Raw genomic sequence first — 18,570 nt, 5'->3', positions numbered from 1 at the left:
ACAAGGAATAGATCTAGTACAGAATAAGTCGGGCATTTTTATTTTATTTTTAAATCAAAGATCGTATTATACTATACTCTTCAAATAAAAAAAAACATTTTATCACTTTCATCATCAGAATCGCAAAATTCTCAATTTTTATGTAGAACATGAAGGATGCGCAAAGGGGAGACAATCTATACCATTATAGGGTAAAACCCTAACATTCGGGTGGCTACGATACTAATTATTGAAAATATTAGCTATGATACCAATTGTTGAGAATACAAAATATCAAATCAAAACTTTACCCTTAAAAATGCTTCCTCATATGCGTTAGGGCATTTTCTAAATAATCAATAGAGAGGATTTAGGGTTATTATAGATTTACAAAGGTAAAATCCTCTAAATGAAAACAGCACTTGAACCCATCATCGCCTGATGGAAGAAGCTTCTTCAATGATGAAACTTTTATAAGGAGAGATTTTCTCTTAATCATTCAATATAAATTCTCAATTCATTTGTGCATTTAGGGTTTCCATTACCATCATATTTATAGTTGTCTCATTAAAATCAACGATTGTGATTGTGCCAAGTGGTGTTATCTTACAACTTGTCCATTATTACAGAAAATGACTATCGATGCGAAATGTACCAGTCTCATTAAAACCAATGATTGTGGATTTGGTAAGTTTGTTTGAGAAAACGTTTTTAGTGCTTTTTCATGGCTTAGTCCATAATGTTGTTGGGGTTTGGTCATACCTTGGTCTAGGGCCAAATATACTTTGTAGACTTGGGCCTTGATGTGGGTAAATCTCTGCAAAGTCTTAGTTGTTGAGCTTGGATGCAATTGGGCTGCATCAATTTTACTAAGGTCACATTTCTGAAAAATTTTGTATATGATTTGAGTTTTCTTTAAAGCTTATTTTATCTTCTCCTGATTCGAGTTCAGAAATCTCCTTTGGGGGTTTGCATCAGGTTACTGCATTGTATATTTCAATGGAGATTAGAATTAAAATATAAATATGAATACTTAATTGTGCTAAACATTGATCCAAAAAAAATTTTCAAATTGATTTACTGCCAATTATTTCGTAATGAGAATTTATGGTAGTTAATTTTCTTGTACCTGAGAGGCACTTACTATTGCATGTATCTTTTATATTGTTGTGGTATTCTAGTGGCTAATGTCTACCGATATAAATGACCACATACTAGACATTCGCCCTATAGAGTGTATACTTGAATTTGGTGACACTTAATAGAGTTTTCGCACCTTAGTAAAGGTGAACATCCAAGTGAATGAGTTGTCAGACTATAATTGATAGGATTACAGGGCCTCGATAATATTACATTATTATTTGAAAATTGTTTCAAATATTTTTATCATTCACTAGTCATGACACTTTCGGCTTAATGTACAATGGATTAGCTTTATGGCGATAATTTTTGGTAATTTTATTCTATGCATTTGAGGGTCCATTGCGGGTGTTAGTAGTGCGGGAGTAACATGTTATAAAACTTTCTACCACTGAGAGTTACAAGTTACACTTTTTTAGTATTCTTCTTTTGTGCACTTAAGAACAACTAAAAGGCTACCCTTTAGTTCACACAACATGGCTTAATCTTGTTAGTCTAACTGGAATCTTTAAATTAGGATTTTCTGTAAAATAGACATCTTAGTCCAAAAATGTCACATCCTGCCCTTCGTATGGCATGGGTGTACGGCACTAAAATTTCCAATCCAGTCAGCTAGCCAATACCTAAGATCCTAGATGCAGTGTAGTAACCAAACCCACCTCTTTCCAATAACTAAATCAGTGTATGCATATAAAATCCATAAGAAATATAAGTTATGTGTGGTGAACATCTAACTATGATATATATAAAATATTACAGGCCCACAAGTATTGAATCCACATGTTACAAATAATAACATAAACCTTACAACAATTATTAATTACAAAAATCCAGACCAGTAAGAGTTTCTATCCTGCTAGAAAGTATCTCGCGTACACGGCTTCACTTTGTAATGATCACTTGTTCCTTAGCCTTGGTTCCATCATCTAGAAATAGATATCAACAGGGGGAGAGCACGTCATGCTCAATGAGGGGTTGAGGCATGCAAGCACACACATACAAGTCATGAATGCAACACAGGCTCACAATATCAAACCATATACTCCATATTCAAGAATCCACAAGATTCATTTATTTATCTATTATATTCTAATTACTAAGTCTCAACCTATAGGTATAAGTGCTATAAGCAACGTAGGTGGCATTCCCTACCCTGTACGTTGGGCCTTAGGAATACAAGCTCATTGCAAGCAGGAGCCAGCCAATCCCGGTCAGAGCCTTGGTCCCCCATGTATCTAATAGCCATACATACAGTACGTCATACTATGTTGTGCCCTCTCTGGATATAGTACGTCATACCCGGGCGTAATAGTCCTATATGACATACCACCTAGTGGGATTAGCCAATACCTTATCCCCTATTGGCAAGGGATTATAGCATTAGGGATGTGAGCCTAACCATATGCAATCTACATGCATCCATAACATCCACACATACAACTATGGCCATAGCTGTAAAACTGACCTTTGAGCCCACGGTACCAGACAAAACCTCAGCCACACCATGCCACTGACCGTCAATATTACATCTATCTCCACATATATACATCTGTAGTCCCAACTACAAGACTGACCTCTGAGACCACGGTATCGAATAGAACCTCGGCCACACAGTGCCACAAACCATCAATATTACATCCAACACCACACAGCAATCATACTAGGCATTCACAAAACCACGATCACCTCCATATCGGTAAAACATGCATCATGTGAAATTATATAGTTTATATAAAATACAATCATAACATAACAATCATCACATATCACATAAGCATGCAAAAATGAAAAGATAGAAATACTCCATAAAAGAAATCAAGCACCCACTCACCTAAAATTCCTAATTATGGTGTCTTTCACTAAATTTCCAATCTCGCGTATCCTCACCAGGTGTACATATCAAGTTACATGTAAATCAATTTACTTTATTTACAAATTATCCTTCCTAGGTTCCATTTGGGATCCTGTATTCAGATCCAACTGCAACTAAATTATTTCTTATCCAATTTAGAGGGCATTCATCCAACCCACATAGTCATTAAGCTCATTCTTGGCTTACTAGGCTAGCCCTACAGGTATTTAATTTTTATTTATCCTCTTAGGCATGTAAATGTTGCCTGGGGCTCAAGGAAACACTTGAATGATGGTCATTTCAACCTCATGCCGTCTCCAACTTTTCTACAAATTTCTTTCCCTCATTAATCCCACAAAGCATGGCCACACAATATACAAATGTCCTGAGCAAGTCAGAACACAAACACACATATATAGGCCATTCATTAACAAAATCCATTTAATAGCCCTATTATGTCAGGCCCTACAGGCTGGCCGGGTTGCCTGGAATAATAGGCCATTCTTGGCCTATCAGCCAAGTTCTTGTAGTACCAAGTTGTTTTGGCAATTCCAGTCTCAAAATGGCATCCTACCCATTTCAATCAAGGTTTCTACACCTATCAGGTAAATTTTTCAATTCAATTTGGGTCTCCGAACACTATATTGAGTTGCTTGGGTTTCACTTTAACCCAATTTCTTCCACCAACATTTTAGCTTCTTGTTCTGACAATCCCTGGGCTTAATTAGACCTGTGTTGAGGTTAATCCCACCTTCAATTTCACTTAATATTATTTTGGAAAAGCCCTATGAATTAGGGTTTGTGGGACAACCCTATACCCATTCGGGTTCCTAATTGAAGTCCACAGCTAGGGCTTTTGCTATGAGAATCTGTGTCAAGTCTTCACAAGCAATTCCTTACTTTTTATTTCACTTCTATACTACCCTTACCCCTAATTATCTTCTATTTTAGTTAAATTCACAACTTAGGGTAAGAGTTTCTTACCTATTCTATGTTTCTTCGGTGTGCAGATGAGTACCAGCAGCCATGCAGTTCTGGTTCCATCTCCCAGCAACAGTAGTACTTGGATAACCTATTGGTGCATAGAGCAGCAACAACCACAACACTTCCAACAGCTTCAGAGGAGGGCAACAACAGCAACCACAACACTTCCAACAGCTTCAAAGGAGGGCAGCATCAGTGGCAACAACAAGGCAGTAGCCCAGCTGTTGTAGGAGTCCAGTAACTCCCTTTCTCCCTTCTTTCTTCCCTTCTTCTTTCCTTTCTTCTTCTCCCTTCTCTGTTTTCATTTTGTTTGCAACAGAAAAAATAAGAGTCTCAACCGACTCTTCCCCCTTCTATAAGCTAAATAGACCTTAGGGTCTGTTTGGCAAAAACACTTTTATAAAAATAGATTTTTCTTACCTCTTTAAATTGAAATAACATTTTATAGAAATTAGGGTATACTATGAGACCAACTGCATTAAAACCCTTAAACATACCCCTAATCATAGTAGAAGATAGGTGGAAAAACCCTATCAAATAGTGGGGCCTACAGGAGAAAAACAGCAACTTTGGGCATTCTGCACTGAACAGGCAGGCCGGTTGGCTAGAGGCTCTCTAGCCAATTGGGCCCTTTTTGGTCCCCTGTTGTCCACCAGTCTTCTAGCTAAGGTACCCCACCTTATGTGGGAACCTTTTTCAGTCTTGTGGGCATCTATCCCTATACCACAGTAAGGTACCCTTTCCTCCCTTTACTTCCTTCTATACAATTGATTATAAATCCTTTCCACCATGTACCCTTCTCCATAAACTTCTATTTCTAAGGCTGGGGTTCCAAACTCAGGGTGTTACAATTTCTCCCCTCCTTAAAAATTTTGTCCTAAAAAATTGTGAGGTGGCTAGTTCTCAGAACAAGTTATCTTACTTCTTCATCTTCATTTTTATCATTCACTCATCCTTTGATTTCTCACCAAAATCAAGAGCTATCACTTTCCATCTCGTTACTTTTGTCAAAACACTTTAGTCATCAATGTAATTTACTCATCTGTCCAATTCATTTCTCATGACTGTAAATTCTTGAGTTTTAATAATTTCATATTTCTAGGATTCAAATATCTCCGCATAAAGTGTGATTAACCTTCTTATGTCACTTCTGATCTCCATTTCCTATAGGCAAGTTCATATGTTTCCACAAAATCATCAAACTCTAAGATATTTTGTCTTCAACCCTTGTATGCTATTATTATTATTATTATTATTATTATTATTATTATTATTATTTATAATTGTCATCATGTTTCATCTAGGATCTCAGGCGTCACATTCCACCACAAAAGCAAAATCTGTAGTCGTATCTCTATATATAGACTTGTTATTGTGTCCCACTTTCTGCTTTCATTTATTACTAGATCCATCCTCAACCACATAATAGCTTCCACTATAAGGATCTAGAAAAATAAATAAATCTAATCTCCACTTATTGAGGATTACTTAAGTCATTATCCACATATTTTGCCATCTTTTTATAGGTTTAATTACACATTATCATTTTTCATCTTTATCCAATCCAAATCTTATCGAATTTTCATCTTATTAAGTCTTCACCTACTTTATCAGTACTGAACCACTTCATATTTTCTTCACTTTCTAAATTCCTATTTACCTCCACCTTCTTGATTCCTACTTAACATCATTTCTTTATTTATCCTTTCTAAATCCCATGACCTCATGGTAAATATGTCTTTCCATACATTTATTATTATTTTTTTATCGCTCCATTTCTAATGATAAATACTCAAAACATGGTCCTCTAACTTTCATTAATACCACACTGACCTCCCTCGTGAAAGTCCAGCCAGCAAAACCTCATTTGACCAAACCGATAGGAGAGGTTCCACGACAGGCCGGCCGGTTCTCTAAAATCTATACTTTTCAAACAGTACCCGAGATCCTTTTATTTTACTCTATTTTGGTCACTTTTCCCTCCAACAGTACCGGTCTGCGACCAAACTCATTTCTAAGCTTCTACTCACTACTTTCTATCATTTTCCTTGCTCTAAATCATTCCAGGTATATGCATTCTCTTCAATTTATTCATTCTAGGTCAATATTTCAATTTCTTTGAACATAACCTAACCTGGTTTCATTTCTTTGTTTTCTTCTTCTTTTGTGAAATTTTCTTACCTAGGTTTCATTTCTCTGTTTTCTTCTTCTTTTGTGAAATTTTCTTCTCTTCTTTCTGTCATTCTCTTCCTTAGCTATGTGTTCTAGGTTTGATAGCACATTTTTCATTTGCCCTTTTACCCTTACTTGAAATTATGCCTTTTATGATGTAGCACTCATGGCTTCCCTAAGATACACTAGAAGCAAAGTTGCTACCATTCCATTGGGGCATATGGCAAGGAATGAAGGGTATGATACTATTTGGTTTTGAACTCCTTCGGACCAAGATAATTGGGTTCATTTCATGTCAAAGGCCATCATCATAGAGCGACCCATTGTAACACATGACCTTTGAGCCTTTCGGATGCATAAAATATTTGAAGCCTTGGGTTAGGAAGCAATGTTGAGGGTGAAAGAAGAGGTCTACCCATGACAAATCCGTGCCTTTTATTGTAATCTTACTAGAAAACATCTTAGCACTGCGGAGTAGAAGATTACTAGCCATGTGGCTGATTAAGACATCTCCATTACCTCGATGGAATTTGGACAAATCATTGGGGTTTCATCTATGGGTAGAAAAATCTATTGCCCTCCCTGGACTTCTTCCATAAGTTTCTTCAAAATCTATTGAAGGCCAATGTCACTGTGGGTGGTGAAGCAAATTGGGCCAAAATTGCAAATTGGAGATCTTCACCTAGAGTATTGTGTAGGATTGTGTAATACAATCTTCTTCCTATCCATGGCCACTTTACCGAGGTATCATTAATGCAAGCATACACGGCCTTCTGTCTTTATATAAGAGAGAGGATTAGTTTACCTTACCTGATGTTAAGGCATATGATGTCCCATGCTTATGTCTGGTTGATGTGGTAAGGTTCTAACTAAAGTGTTCAGACATACGGGAACATGTCTAGAGGGTGAGGAGAAAATGGATACCCATGCCATTCCCTTTGATAGAGCTATCCTAGAGAAGATGCAGTTGCATAAGTATGTAGGGAGTGATCGGGATGAGGCACCTACAGCTGAGGATGACTTAGAGGAGCATGAGAATGATGTGCATAGGAGTGAGGATGAGCATCATGTGGAGGAGGAGACACAGCTCAAAGATGAGCATCATGATGAGGGGGTACAATTTAGAGAGAAGCATGTGGATCCTTTCCTAGAGTTCCATATCAATGATGTAGATATGGGCCTTAGGTTCACAGTGGAGGAGATTGAGGGTCTAGGGATCCAGCTTCCACGTATTCACAAGGAGACTACCCACGGCACTGTTCCTGCTATGGAGGAGACTCACCATACTGGTCACACGCCTTCTCAAACTCACTTCCAGACTACTCCCGATCCTACCCATCCTACCACTTAGACTGAGGTACATTTACTCCTTAATTCAATTAAGACTTACATGTTACTTTTACTTAGTATGTTATTCCTTATCTTATATGTTTCTTGTTTCTATAATCCAGATGCCCCACTTTTCATTCTATGATGGGATTTATGGAGAGTGACTATCACTCTAGACTTATAGATATCCCAAGTCGACACTCTGAGTGTAATATCCCACTTCTTAAACCCGGTCTGATTTCGCGATTGAACCGGTTTAACCATGCAGGAACCGAGCCAGAGGATATTAGAGCGGGCTCCTTATGGGCTATGATGGCACGGGTGACCTTAAACACCGGCTGGCCCGACAAGTCCGAGCCAGTGCCAGAAGAGACGGGAGTGCCCAAACCGTGTACGTGCACCTACCATAAGACTATGTATGGATAAAACAAGTATTATATCCGTATTTTAAGGTATATACGTATGCTACATCGTATGCTTGGGGTGGGGTTCGCGCCGAGGTCCGAACCCGGTCAAAATCCCAAGTTTTGGCTCTCAGGCGGGTATAACAGGTGGGTACACCCACCCACCTGAGTGACCCATCCAACACTATTCACTTAAGTAGGAATAGTATATAAAGCTTTATGATTCCTTTTCTTTCCATTTATTACCCTCGTACGTTTGGTGAGAAAAGTAAAGAGGAGAGAGAAAAGAAAGGGAAGAAGAAAGGAAGAGGAAGAAAGGAAGGATTTCAGTGGTGCCGAAGCTAGATCTTGCCATTCCGGTGCCGGGAGAGTAATCTTCGACTCTAGATCTACAGTTGGAGGTAAGAAAAGTTGGGTTTTATGAACATTCACCATACCCAAGCTTTAAACCCTTGATTCGAGTATGGTTTCTTGAGATCTTGTAAATACCCTTTGAAATGATGAATCTAAGGTTTAATAGATGATTTATGTGTTGATCTTGAAGGATTTGAAGAGATATTGACAAGGTAGAAGAAGCATTGTGAGTTGGAAGTGATTTGAAGGGTTTGAAGTCATTTTTGGGCAAAGAAGGTAAGATGGTTTCCCTCACTTGAATCTAACCTAGATCTAGGTTAGAACCATCCTATAGAACTTCAAAGGTGTGAAGAATGGGTGGGGGAAAGCCCCATTTGATTCCCCAAAGGATGGAGAAAATGGAGAAGAGACAGAGTCATTCCGGCCAAAACCGGTGGGTACAACCGGCGGGTACCTACCCGCCTGAGAGTACCCACCTGAGAAGGCAGAGGTCCCTGGCCAAACCGACGGGTACAACCGGCGGGTATAATCGGCGGGTAGGTCATAACCAGTGGGTATAACCGGTGGGTAGACAGCCCACCTATCTTACCCACCTGTTTGGCCCCGAAGGTGATCCTTAGGTCCGATCGAACCCAAATCGGACGTGTGACCTTCTTTTGACGTTCTAAACACGATTTTAACATCGGATTTCATTAATTTTGATTCTAAAATGGTGAAGTACTAACCCCTCTCAATTTTGTTAGGTTCACCAAACCCTACCCGATTCGCTTTGGATCTCACCCGTACCGAACGGGAGTCCTTGTACGCAATAGGTAAGTGGAGAGAGGACGTTTGGCCTTATTTCAAGGCATTTTTTTGGCATTCATATAACTATATCTAATCTAGTCATGTCATCATGAATATGCTATATAGATTAGTCATTCCACTCATTGATGTGCATATATGCTATGTTTACTTTTCAAATGCCAATTGAATGAGATGTTTATATGTTGAATGTGGACATCATGGTGCATAATGCATTGATAGACTAGATGCCGTGGTCCGTGGCATGGGACACGGAGGCACTATGCAGTCGTACTATTGTCATATAGGAGCATGCGGTATTAGGATTCTCACCATCCCGTGCTACGACCCTTCCCAACAGGGGTTAAGGTGTTGGGTTGCCATTTGGGGGGAAGCAAGGGTCGCGGTTGTCGGACACTGTGGCGGTTAGGCATTACGCCCGGCGAGTCATGTAGGACAGTCGGCAACCCCGGTGGTACATTCAAGAGGGCCAATCGTACTGCTTTTAAATTGCTGGAGTCAGCACCTTTATTTCAGTTATTTACATTTCTGTTGAGAGCCGGTGGACGGCATTGTCTTTACTTTTCCGAGTACTCACGGTGGGCCTTCTCCAACAGCCCTATGGGCGTATCGCGGGAGGGAGTTCGCGGCTCGTACCCGGAGTATACGCGCACTGTGGTTGTAGTAGCACTTAAACCAAAGACTTAGTAATGTTGTTTAGGTGGATGTGAATTTAAAATGAATTGCATGGCATGTAGTGCATATGATGTGTTGTGATGTGTGGACTGTTGTGTGTGGTCCACCTCTCTACTTACTGGGCTAGTGAGCTCATTCCACGTGTACACCCCTTTTTAGATGATTTTGCAGGTCATACATCTGAGGAGCATGGGGTGGGTCCCACAGTCGAGTTTCCTGAAGAGGACTGGTGGACCCCTGAGGAGTTTGAGCACGGCGTAGACTGCTCATGTGAGAGCTGTGCTGCCAGGTCAGCAGCTGTGCTCCACTTGAGGCCGTGCTGAGCTCCACTTCTGAGGCCGAGCTGAGCTCTTCTATATGATGCCGAGCTGGGCACAACCCCTGATGCCGAGCTGAGCTCCAGCCTTGAAACCGAGCCGAGCTGTGTACTCTGATGATTTTTTGATGATTTCCTGTATATACTTGATATTTGAATTTTATTCTTTTTGTGTATATATCATGCCTTCGGGCCCAAATGTATATAATTATTGTATCACAATTCGGGTATCAAGTATATGGGAATTATTCACAGGTAAAACTTAGTCTACCGCTGATCTGATGAACTTATGTTAGTGTGTGTATGCTGTGGTGGAATACAGTATCTGATGATCCTGGCAGGTTTGGGTTAACCGGTGTTAACTCGGTCACCGCTCCGGTTCAGTGTGAACGGGGTGTGACAAACGGTGGTATCAGAGCGTGATGCTCTGCTCCACTCACAGCATACCATTAGAATCCCGTAGACTCTATAATAGGAAAATGGGGTTGGGTAAAGATAAAAGCTTAAAGATTAAAAGTCAAAGAAAGAAAGTATAAAATGAGGTTATGTTATAAGTTGCATCCATGGCATGCGTGAGTGTAGATAAAAGGTAATTAGATTGGAACTATAGCCTATAAAGTACTATTTCGACGAGATTTCGGCAGCATAACGGCGTAAAATGGGATTTCCAAAAAATTTTACACAAAACCTGATAAACAACAGATAATAATATAACAAAGAGCACAGATAGGAAAAAATAAAAAAATCAATCACATCACAACAAAATCACATAAATACTCCACATATGAAAACCCCACAAAATAATCCACTATCGAAAGATATTTTATTCCATAAATGAATCCAGTTACATTGCAAATACAAGGAAGGGAGAATAAATGAATAAATATACAATGTTTACAAAAAGAGAAAATGGATGAACAGCTGGGTGGGGAAGCCAAGCCCTCACTGGTCATTGTCATCGTTGTCGATGATCACCACGTTCGTCGGAGGCCTGGAGTTGACGTCGAAGCGGTGATCGTAATAATCGAACCTCGCGTTCACCACCCGTACCTCCCTCCGAAGTCGGCCATAGTCTGCTGAGATAGCGGTGGCCCTGGTGTTCAAGTCCTGACCCAGCCTAAGGAAGGAATCCTCCAAGGTGGCCTGCCTGGAGACAATCTCATCCAGCCGCCTCAGTATCTGAACCTGGCCATCCTGCAAAGCCCGCATGGAGGCTGTCCTGGCCCTCGTAGTCGTAGGCACCACTCCCAGGTGGTGGGGCTGTAGCTCTGGGAGAACTAGGGCCAGGACCTCTCGACTCCTGAGGCACCTCCTCAGGGATGCTGCCACCCATCAGATCCTCCTCCTCGTCCTGAGGAACGTAGTCCTCATCCTCCTCACTGGACTCCTCCTCCATGATGACATCCTCCATAGGGGCAGCCCTCCTACCCCTACCTCTCTGAGTTCCTGATCTAGGAGGTGAATCCATGAGGGTCTGAAGACCCATCTTCAAGAGATTTCTCCGGTCGAACCTATCAGCCGGAGTCTTCCCCTCCTCACCGCTCAGATCCACCCCGAAGAACTCGAAGATCCTAGTGAGGATCCTGCCGTAAGGGAATCCTCCATCCTCTGGGTGGGAAGTGTGGTGCTCCATCATTCGGAGAATGATATAGGGAAGGCACAAGTGCTCGCCGCCTCCCTCTGCGGCCGTGAAGATGCAAAAGGCAATGAAAGCCGCCATGAAACCCACCTGGTTCCGATGACCTCCTCTGGGGAGCAGGTTAAACTGGATCAACCGGGCGAATAGACGAACCTCAGGGTAGAAGGATGTCTCGGACTCCGGTCGACTGCTGCTGCCGCAGATGGTCTCGTAGATGAAGTCCGGTGTCTCCATGCTCATGAACGGTCCCTGAGGCCTACCCCTGGGGGGACTGTAGTATCGGTGTCCCGCCGCCGATATACCCAATATACTGGCCAAGGTGCCTACCGTCAGCTGGATATCCACTCCCTTCACCAAGCTGCTGATGGTGAACTCCCCGTACGGATACGACACCTCCAAGTTACAGTAGAACCGACGGACGAGCTGCTCGTAGCATGGTCGGTCCACCTGAAGAATAGAGTCCCAGCCCAATGCTGAGAACCTCTCCTGAAGCCTGGCCTTGTGGAAGTCCTCGACTACCACGGTCTTCTCCATCAACACTGACCCCTTCAGGAAGTTGGGCCAGTTGGCTGCGGCCTCTGCACTGAGGAAGTGCTCCTCATCATAGTCTGTAGGGTCAGACTGGGCAGGTGCAGGTCTCCCTGTGCGAGGAGCTGAAGAGCTGGTCTCCGCACTCTTCCGCTTAGAAGCGGTGGTCTTGCGTCGAACGCCAGAGGAAGATGGTCCTTTGCCGGTGCGTGACGACATCCTGGCAATAAGAAAAGGAAGTAGGGATTAGTACAGCAAGAAAAAGACAGCAGCATTAAGAAGGGGAAATCCAAAACCAATTCATGCAAAACGGAAACGGCAACAATCTAAGGAACGATAGGAAACCTATGACATGACGCACGGTAGTTGACAACGCATAGAAACATGCCAAAACAGCAGGATGACAGCAAAAGCAATAAGCATAAATAGAAGGAGGGAATTCAAGTCCATTGTGCAAATTCGAACATAATGGAGAATAGCTTGAAACCCTAGGTCTAGAGCAAAATGCCGTAGTAACGGGATCATGAAAGTGCAGGAACATACCCAAATAGACTATGGAGTTCTATGAATACAAGTATGAATGAAAATCAAGGAAATCAATGCCAAAAATAGGGATTTTCATGGGAAAACATGGGGATTCCAAGCATAATGGATGATTCATGCAATCTAAAGCATATTAAGCATAAAACAAGTGGAATGTACTACAAAGGAACCATCAATTGGAGAAAAGGATCAAAAATTTAAGAAACCCCAAAATTTGGAAACCTAGGGCACAGATTGGGGTTTTCTCCAAATGAAGGGATGAAATTCCTATAAACTACGAATGACTACAGTAAAAGCTTCACAATCACATGGTGATACTATTCTATGGAGAAAAACATGGAAAGGAAGCCTAGAAAGTAAACCCTATTCATGCATTCTATACAAATGGAATTTCTGAGAAAGGAAGAAGGAGGAACTTACTTGAATGAAGATGAGTTGACTCTCCTCTAAAAGTGCCGAGTGGGTGAGTAAACTCGCGAGTAGAAGCGCCAAGGAGACCTCCAAGATCGGCCAAAAGAGAAAGGAAGAGAGAGAAAGGAGATGGGGAAAGAGACAAGACTGAACAGGGCCTGTAGGGCCCTGTTCGTGTTTTAACACGGGCAAGACCGGCGGGTATAATCGGCGGGCTCCTACCCGCCGGTTCATCCCACCGGTTATGGCAGTTGGGTAGAATTTTGAAAATTTGAAAATTTTCCTCCTTTTCTTTTTCCCTTCTCACCTCCTAGCATGATTACATTGATTTTCACTATTGGATGTATTCCTATGATTAGTATGCTATGGTCAAGTGGGACCATTAGCATGTCTGTTGTGGACTTTGCCTGTATCATGGAATTGAGCTATGATTATTTACAGGCTATCATACACTACAACACCTCATGTAATGGCATATGATTGTGTGCCTAAATCAATTCTATGGTGTTTAATCAATATGGTGTGTGATGTGTTCCAGGTACCAGGATACGATGGTACGTACTAGATCCGGTAGTAATGCCCGAGGTACCTCGCGGGGTCCTCGTCGGGTCGGTCAACCACAAAATCCTAGGGGGTCCCGTTCTGTGGGGCATACCTCACCTCCACTACCTCCAGAGACCCTTGGTCAGGGTGGGGCACATGGGGACCCACCTATGACTGCACTCCCAGACCCTCCACCGGTCATTACACCGGGAGATGTTGCTACAATAATCCAGCAGTCCCAACAAGCTTTCCAGCAACAAATGCTTCAGCAACAGCAAGCATTTATGACTGCCATCCAGCAACAGTTGGATTTTTCTCAACCGGTTCAACCTCCCCGGGTACTCACTCCGCAGGACCCACCTGTAGGGTCGGGAACGGGACCGCAAGTGGTGGGTACACCTCCAAACCCACCATTCGGTATTCCTCAGCATGGGATGCCTCCTCCGTACCCCTACTATCCTGTCTATGCTCCTAACTTCCCGGCGACGAGTAATACGTCAAGGGTAGTGGAATCATTCAAGAGGAACTTACCACCGGTCTTCTCTAAGGTGGGGAGTGATCCTCTGGAACCGGATCAATGGATCCAAGAATTAGAGAAGATATTTGAGGTGCTTGAGTGCACGGATGCCCAGAAACTTATTTGTGCTGGGTTGCAACTCAAGAAAGAGGCAAATTCTTGGTGGCAAGCCTCCAAGCCTATATTGATGGCTGCTCATCCAGAACCTACTTGGGAGCAGTTCAAAGAGTTGTTCTTGGACAACCACTATCCGCGCAGTTTCAGAGACCGAAAGGAGACTGAGTTCATGGCCATAACTCAAGGAGGTAAGACTATCCTTGAGTATCAGCAACAATTCGAAAGTTTGTTCCATTTTGCCCCAAGGCATATGCGAACAGCTGAAGAGAAGGCAGCAAGATTCCTAAAAGGCCTAAAAGCATCTATTGGGTCTGTGCTTGAAGTCTTGGATTTGACCGAATATGGCCAGATTGTACAGAAGGCCAAAACAATGGAAGATAAGCAGAAGGGTGAACAGTCCCTCACTCCTGGACTGTGGAAGAGAACAAATCCATTCCCAGATGGGGGAAATTCCTCCAAGGCTTACCGCGGATCATACAGTTCTGGGCCTATGTATAGGCAGCCCTATAGGCCACCTGGCTACCCTCCTAGGCCAGTTGGTGGTTCGGGTTCTACCTCTTTTCCCCCGAACACTAGTGTGGCACCTACAGCTCCAAGCCGACCAGCCTTGCCCTCCAGTCAGCCCTCTGCGTACCGACCTCCCTTACCTCGAGGCAATCAACCGCAGGGAAGGATGTATGCCCTATCAGCCGAGGAAGCTGAGGCTAGTACAGAAGTTGTAGCAGGTACATTTTAAATTAAGAAGTTCATTATGATTAATATTGATGACCTGCTGAAATTATATACATTGTTATACTAGGTATCCTACCCATATCGGGCATACCAGCCTATGTCTTATTTGATTCAGGAGCTACTCATTCATTCGCATCTAAGAGATTTGTAGGGAAACTTGGGATGTCACCCAGGATCCTAGACCATGGAATGATTGTTAGTATGCCTACTGGTAAAATTGCACAGTTGAAGGAAGTGTATGGGCCGTGCCCGGTGGAGATTAGTAGGAAGAACTTTGATGCACAACTTATTAAATTCAATATGCAGAACTTTGATGTTATATTGGGTATGGATTGGTTGTCGACTCATCGAGCTAATGTGATATGTGCGGAAAGGCTGATTAAGGTAACAGATGAAGAAGGGAAAGAGTGGATATACCGGGCAGATACGATGAAAAGGGTGAGGAAGGTCCTTGTCTCCGCTCTTCAAGCGGTAAAATTGCTAGAAAGTGGATGTCAGGGTTTCATAGCCTCGGTACTCGATGTTGATGCAAGAATTACACCTCTAGAAGAAGTAAAGGTGGTTAAAGAGTTTCCTGATGTTTTCCCAGATGATCTGATGCATTTACCACCTGATAGGGAGTTGGAGTTTGCCATAGACTTGACTCCTGGAGCAGCTCCAGTATCTAAGGCTCCATACAGGATGGCACCAGCTGAATTGAAGGAGTTGCAGATGCAGTTGCAGGAACTATTGGAAAAGGGGTTTATTCGCCCAAGTGTTTCACCTTGGGGTGCCCCGGTGTTGTTTGTCAAGAAGAAGGATGGTAGTTTGCGTATGTGCATAGATTACCGGGAGTTGAATAAGCTAACCATTAAGAACCGGTATCCATTGCCACGCATTGATGATTTATTTGATCAGTTGCAAGGAGCCAGGGTATTTTCGAAGATAGACCTTCGGTCCGGCTATTATCAGCTCAAGATAAAGAGTAGTGATATACCCAAAACAGCATTTAGGACTCGATACGGTCATTATGAGTTCCTAGTGTTGTCCTTCGGGTTAACCAATGCGCCGGCAGCATTCATGGATCTAATGAATCGAGTATTTCAGGATGTGCTCGACAAATGGGTAATTGTTTTTATTGATGATATCTTGATCTACTCCAAGACCGAGGAGGAGCACACTCAACACTTGAGAATGGTGTTACAGAGGTTGAGAGATCAACAGTTGTTTGCCAAGTACAGCAAGTGTGAATTCTGGCTTGAACAAGTTGGATTCCTGGGGCACGTAGTGTCTAAAGCCGGAATCGAAGTAGATCCTGCTAAGGTGAAAGCAGTAGTGGAATGGGAAAGCCCCAAGAATGTTACTGAAATTAGAAGCTTCTTGGGTTTGGTTGGATACTACCACCGTTTCATCGAGAATTTTGCTCGGATCTCAGCACCAATGACCAAGTTGACTAAAAAGGGTGTGAAGTTCGACTGGGCAGAGGAATGTGAGAAGAGCTTCCAGGAATTGAAAGAAAGGTTGGTGACTGCCCCTGTGCTGACTATTCCTGAGGGCACAGGTGGAATGACAGTCTACACCGATGCGTCCAAAGTTGGTTTGGGTGGTGTTCTCATGCAACGGGGGAAGGTAATAGCGTATGCATCCCGACAACTAAAGGAATATGAGAAGAATTACCCCACTCATGACTTGGAACTAGCTGCAGTCATTTTGCCCTTAAGATCTGGCGACATTATTTGTATGGGGAGAAGTGTGAGATATACAGTGACCACAAAAGCCTGAAATACTTCTTCACCCAGAAAGATTTGAATATGAGACAGAGAAGATGGCTTGAACTCATGAAGGATTATGACTGCGATATTCAGTATCATCCCGGCAAGGCTAATGTAGTGGCAGATGCATTGAGTCGGAAGACACAGACTGTGTCGCTCTCATACTTAGCAGTCAGCTCACCACTCGTGCAAGAGGCGATGCTAATGGATGAAACCCTCTTGTATGAAGGGGCAACCTTAGAGCTTGAACCTCAACCAGAAAACCTTAAGAGGTTGTCGGTATCCTTGTCGGCTCTACAGGTGCATCTGGCAATTAGGCAAGAGGTGATAATGAAGCAACCTTTGGATCCTGAATTGCAGCGGATTAGAGTTAAGGTTCAAGACCAAACAATGAACGACCCAGATTTTACCATAGCCAGTGATGGGGCATTGATGTTTTGAGACAGATTGTGTGTACCCGATGATTTGGATATACAAGATAAGATAGTGAGAGAAGCACATAGCTCCGAGTACTCACTTCACCCAGGAAGTACCAAAATGTACAAAGACCTCAAACAGAGTTATTGGTGGCCGAGCATGAAAGTCACCATAGCTTTGTATGTAGCAACTTGTCTTACCTGCCAGAAGGTGAAAGCTGAGAGGCATCGACCTTATGGTACCCTTCAGCCACTCCCAGTACCAGAATGGAAGTGGGAAAGGATTACAATGGACTTCGTCACCGGACTACCATGTACACCTAAGGGAATGGATGCGATATGGGTGATTGTGGATCGGCTTACCAAGACTGCTCATTTCATTCCTATCAAGACCAAGTTCTCCATGACCAAACTAGCACAACTTTACATGGACAACATAGTGCGCTTACATGGACTGCCAGTGAGCATTGTTTCAGATAGGGACCCGAGGTTCACTTCCAGGTTTTGGAAGAGCTTACAGCGTGCCTTGGGATCACAGCTGAATTTGAGTACAGCTTTTCACCCACAGACGGATGGTCAGTCGGAGCGAACCATACAGATATTAGAAGACATGCTCAGGGCATGTGCAATGGAGATGAGTGGCAGTTGGGAAGAATATATACCTCTTATGGAGTTTGCATATAACAACAGTTACCAAGCCACAATTGGGATGGCTCCATATGAGGCGTTATATGGCAGAAAGTGCAGAACTCCTTTGTATTGGGATGAGGTAGGTGAACGTCGAATGTTAGGACCTGAGATGATACAAATGACTTGTGACAAAGTCGACGTTATTAGAGAACGGATTAAAGCAGCCCAGTCCCGTCAAAAGAGGTATGCGGACACCCGCAGGAAGGAGATTGAATTTCAGCCAGGAGAAAAGGTATTTCTCAAGATCTCTCCTACTAAAGGTTTGCAAAGGTTTCACAGAAAGGGGAAGTTGAGCCCAAGATACATGGGACCATTTTATCCCGGGTTGGCTCAGTAGCCTACATGCTTGCTCTGCCACCTTCGCTTGGGGATGTTCACAATGTATTCCATGTATCCATGCTGAAGAAGTATGTGCATGATCCATCTCATGTACTACCCGTGGAACCAGAGTACCTAGAAACTGATATGACCTACCCAGAACAGCCAGCTGAAATCTTGGACCGGAAGGTGAAAACCCTTCGCAACCGCTCCATTTCTTATGTAAAGGTGCGATGGGCTGATCATTCACTTGAAGAAGCATCTTGGGAGGTAGAAGAAGAAATGCGAGCCAAGTACCCTCATCTTTTTTATCAACCAGGTACGCAATTTCGAGGATGAAATTTTTCAGAAGGGGG

At 42.8% G+C, this 18,570-nt stretch overlaps 1 long non-coding RNA gene across 1 annotated transcript; it reads right to left on the bottom strand.

Moving 5' to 3' along the window:
• Positions 1–1,839: 1,839 nt before the first annotated feature.
• Positions 1,840–4,260, bottom strand: LOC122067745. Its single transcript, XR_006136860.1, has 2 exons — positions 3,956–4,260; positions 1,840–2,045 (listed from the first exon to the last, which is right to left on the bottom strand). It is a non-coding gene; the product is annotated as an uncharacterized LOC122067745 (long non-coding RNA).
• Positions 4,261–18,570: the final 14,310 nt, after the last annotated feature.

Source organism: Macadamia integrifolia, unplaced genomic scaffold (assembly GCF_013358625.1).
Source record: "Macadamia integrifolia cultivar HAES 741 unplaced genomic scaffold, SCU_Mint_v3 scaffold31, whole genome shotgun sequence".
Taxonomy (NCBI): domain Eukaryota; kingdom Viridiplantae; phylum Streptophyta; class Magnoliopsida; order Proteales; family Proteaceae; genus Macadamia; species Macadamia integrifolia.
This window is presented reverse-complemented; position numbering and strand designations above follow the sequence as displayed.